The following is a 4,949-nucleotide window of genomic DNA, read 5'->3' on the forward strand; positions in this document are numbered from 1 at the left end:
CAACCCGATGTGGTGAGATTTCCAGTGAGAGATGAACACGAGCAAGGAACATCCCAACCCTTCCCATCCTTGGGAGTGTCCGAGGCCGGGTTGGATGGGGCTTGAGGCAGCCTGGTCTGGTGGAAGGTATCGCTGCCCATGGCAGGGGGAAACCATTTCAGGATTCTAACAGTAGTGCCAGAGGAAAAGCTTGCTGGGAGCTAATGCGTGAGAAAACTTAGCAGGGTGTTAATTTTGGAAAGACTGGTGGGACCTTGAATGTCCTGCCCTGGTGGAGGCTGGGGAGGTGCTGGGGGAGGTGTGCTGCTTCCATGTGCCGAGGAGCCAGGAGTTTGTGGGGTAGAAGGTAGGCTGTGACCCCAAAGCTGCAGTCTCTTACAGCTGGCACTGACTGCTTATGGGAACATTGCACACAAACCTGTTATGTGGACGCCTTGTTCTGATTTGTTTGGAAAGCTGTTGTCCTTTGGGGTTGGAACTGGATGGTCTTCTGCGTTCCTCCCAGCCCAAACCATTGCAGGGTTTGCCAGCAAACATTTGCACACGGGGTTAAGTTCCCTGTAATTGTATTTTCTCTCCCGAGAGGGAAAATAGGTGTTTGTGTGTTCACCTGAACTCTCTGGATACAGTGGTGGCACCGGACAGGCCTGACTCCTCTGTGACATGTGGGGATCACAAGGGGTTTGGCAGGACAGGAAAGACACGATCCTGCTGTGAGCCGTGGCAGGAGAGTTTCAAAGTGGAAATGGAATTAGCTGGATAATTTTAAGACGTAATTTTACCAAAGAGGGGGCAGTGGGGGGGAGTCGCTCAGCTGGGTGGGGAATGGGTGTCATTGAGGGCACGACATCCCAGTGACCGCAGGATGGAGCGGTGACCCCTTGGCCACGGGATCTGCCCGGAGTTTGTTGGGAAGTGCTGTGTGGAAGCATTTCCCGCTGGCAGGAAGCGTTGCCGTGCAGAGGTGCCGTCCTGGGGCTGAGCAGCACAGAAGTGGTGGAATGGGAACACTGATCATTGTTCTCCATGGGGAAGATCATCACCTTGGACATCCTGGGCCAGGAATGGAGCATCCTGCGAGGTAAAGGCACAGCAGAACCCCCGCTGTTCTCACCCCCGGGTGTATTGCAGGTGCTTTCTGCCTGGGGAAAAGCAGGCTTTCAGTTTTGCTTCCCAGAACACAAAAGCACAGGTGGTGAGGGTGTTAGAGGTGCTCACTGGGGTTCGGGGGGTGCAGGGAACTGGAGTCACCCGTGGGAGCACAGAGAGAGCCCCAGAGTCTCCCTGGGCACAGTCTGTGCTCGGGGGGATGAGGGTGGAAAACAGGATTGATTTTGCCCTTCTCTGTGCATGTTTTGGGCTAATGAAACTGAAAATCCGGGAATCAGGGAAGGGGATTCTCACTTGAGCTGGCGTGTGTTCAACGCTTTATTGCTGAGATTCAATCTGACGAGTAAACTTCCACTGAAGTCAAATTTTGAACTTTTTTCTTTTAAATAGCTCCATAAACCCAAGCAAAATGGTGTATTTTTATATAACCTTGTGCTGAAAGCTGTTGTCAAAGTCCGTCCTAATGCCCAGTTCAACCTGTTGAGGTGTTGGAGAGGTTTCATTGTGCTGTGCCTCAGCCTGGAGCTCCTGGTTTGCCTGAGGACAGCAGGCAGAGTAGTTTTCTTGGGTGTAAATGTCTTTCATTTGGCCTCCCTGGTGTATCATTTCAGAGTCAATTTCCATTAAAAGTGAAATGTTTTGATGATTCCCAGCCTTATTTTAATTCCCCTCTGTGTAGAATGTGCCATAAATTGATAAAGCTTAAAATCAGGCACTGCAAAGGCAGCTGCCATGTCCAGAGGGGCACCAGGTTGTAAATAACGGGCTTGCTTTGTCCAAAATCTGCCTTTGGGGCTGCTTTTGCTCAAGATGTGGTCACTCTCCAGGCATTTGTGTGCAGCCCATGGTGGGGGTTACACCACATCCCCAGTGTCCCAGCCTGCTGGCAGTGCGGGTGCCCTGTAGATGGTCACGGCTCTGTGGGGGATGAGGGCACCTTTCCAGACCTGTCACGGCTGTGTTAGTGCCCACAGCGATGGAATAACACCCTGCTGGGTCATGCCAGGCTCCTCTGGGCGGCAGTGGCACTGGGAGGGTTTGGGAGGAGGAGGAAGATGCTGTGTGGGGTTGGGGTGCCTGGCAGGACTCCAGGGCACCCCGTGGGTGCCTGGCACGGTGCTGCCCTGCCACGTCAGCGCCGGGCACGAGGGGGCAAGCACTCGCTGCCGAGCCCGTGAGCTGCTCTCCCTGCCCACGCAGCCAGGGCTCACAAAGCCCTCATCATCCAGGACCGTTCCTGGCCCAGGCTGCCGGCAGAGCCCACCCCAGCGGCTCCCATCCGGGGCTCTCCTCCTCCATGGAAATGCCCCGGAACATCGGCCAACACCCGGCCCTTGGAGAGGTAAATGGAAGTTGAATAATTGGCACTGATGCACTGAGGGGTGGGATTTGTCTGGTTTCATTTTTGTCAGCTCTGCTCTCGTGTGTCCCAGGCTGGGCAGTGGGGGCAGCTGGGGCAGCTCTGGCCGAGCCCCCCACCCCGTCACCCTCTGTGGGGCCGGGGCAGGACGAGGCTTTGCAGGTGTTTGTCCATCCCCTGCGTGTCTGTGTGTGTGTCTGCACACACTGGGGCTTCTGTCACCCTTTTGTGAGTGAAATGGCTGTTTGGTAGCAGCGAGCAAGGACTCCTTGCCAAGTTGCCTAATTAAGATTAAGCATATGCAGATTCGCTTGTTTTCAGCTAATGACAGCTGCAAGCAGTTATTTGTCGGGCTCACTGGCTCTGGGGTGGTGACAGGAGGCCAGCGAGGACTCTGATCTGGCAGCATTGGCCTCCTGGGGCTGCTGGGGCTCAGCCCTCGGTGCTCCCCATGGGACTGAGCAGCTCAGCCCTGCCCAGGGCCTGCTGGGGCTCATCCCGTGCCCCCAGTGCTCCCCAAGAGACTACACAGGTCAGCCCTGCCCTGGCATCCTTGGCATGGCCCCCAGCTCCTTGAGTTGGGAGCTGCCAGAGGGGGCATTGTTTTGGTTTGGTTTGTTTTCAGAGTTGCCAGCAGCACCGACACATCGTGATGTTTTCACAGCCAAACAAATAGAGATGTGTGCAAACGTGGGTGACGTTTGTGCTTCCCCAGCCAGCAGCCCTCAGCCCTGCTCTGCCAGATGGAATTGAGGCGGGAACCCCCTGCCCGCAGCCCTGCCCCGAGGGCCCCTGGCAGCTCTCCAGATTCCTGGGCTTCCTAAGGATGCTCTCAAAAAGAGAGTGGTTCCATTGGTTTTATCATTACTGTGATTTTGCTGATGGGAGGAGGGAGCCTTGCCCAGCACGGGATGCCAGAGCTGTGAAACGCTCTGTGCTGCAGATGAAGACACTCCACGTTGTTTTAAGGACGCAGGGAAATGAGGACATGAGGGAAAAAATAGTCACTGTGGAGATATATTAAAGTTGTGTTTGACACACATCCTGCTGGCGAGCCGTGCCCTGGGCCTGGGCTGCTCCCACGAGTGCCCATGCCCAGCTGGGTGCTGGCCACGTCCCGAGTCCTCCCGCTCTGAAACGAGCCCCTGCCCCTCCCTGCGAGGAGCCGAGTTAAGTGCTCAGACACTTCTGAGAACATTTTGGAGCATTCCTGATTTTAATTGGGTTTATTTAATTATTATTTACTTCGAGTGAATAAACTGTTGTGTTTAAATAACAGTGTTTTTGCCAAAACGCTGTCAGGGAGAAGCTGCTCTCCCTTTAGGAGCTCTCAAACATGGGCTGCCTTCCAAGCCCCTCGGCGCGGCGGGAGGAGCATCCTCGCCCGGTTCCTTGAGGGGTTTATGAGGTGAAGGGAGAAGGGATCAGGAGAGCTTCTGGATTATGGGCAGGATGAAGGGCTGAGCTTGGAAAAGCGGGGGAAGAGAGAGCTGAACTCGAGGAATGGAAGTGGTTGGTGAATACAGACAACACCAACAAGCAGACTCATCCTCATTCCAGATGGGGGATTTGTTTTTTCTCTTTTTTCTTTTTTTTTTTTCTTTTTTAAATCACAGTTAAACCCTATAGAGACAGGCTGGGAAAGCTGGGGGTGTTCATGCTGGAGAAGAGAAGGCTCTGAGGAGACCTCAGAGCCCCTTTCAGTGTCTTAAGGGGCTCCAGGAGAGCTGGAGAGACACTGGGGACAAGGGATGGAGTGACAGGACAAGGGGAATGGCTTCCCAGAGGGCAGGTTCGATGGGATACTGGGGAGAAATTCTTGGCTGTGAGGGTGGGCAGGCCCTGGCACAGGTTGCCCAGAGAAGCTGTGGCTGCCCCATCCCTGGGAGTGTTTAAGGCCAGGTTGGAGCACCCTGGAATCTTGGAGCCTGGGCCCCTGCTGGTGCAGTAGGTGATGGAACAGCCTTTCTTTGGAAGGGAGGGGCTGGGACTGGGCTCAGGGCTGCCTGTCCCCCAGCCCAGCCTGGTTTGGGGGTCCCACCATGGCAGAGACAGCCCCAGGACATGCTGCCCTTTCAGCATGGGGGGGGGTCCCTGCACCAGCACCAACTTTTCCATCACTTGGTTTCCTTATTTGGTATCTCTTTAATAATTAGTGGCAGTTTTTATACTTATGTTTGCAATTATCTGGATGCCTCTGGGACGTGTCGTGCCAGATAATTGAATCTCCTGGTCTGTGACTGCAGGGGTGGCTGGGGAGCGCGGGCTGGAGCCCAGGAGTGCCGTTCTGCCTGTTGGTGTCATGTTAAGACAAATTGGGCTTTTTCATTCTGAAAAACTACTGGAAACAAAGAATTTTGCTTTGCTGTTCTCAGCACAAGCTTTGCTGGAGCCTGTATTGGAGAGGGAAATACATGATTATCAGTAATTAACTGGATGTACATTTTAATTAGCCGCAGCAGATCCTCCATGTGCCCAG

The sequence above is a fragment of the Empidonax traillii genome, unplaced genomic scaffold (assembly GCF_003031625.1).
Source record: "Empidonax traillii isolate 1590-97213 ecotype Southwest subspecies unplaced genomic scaffold, ASM303162v1 scaffold534:size827195, whole genome shotgun sequence".
NCBI lineage: Eukaryota > Metazoa > Chordata > Aves > Passeriformes > Tyrannidae > Empidonax > Empidonax traillii.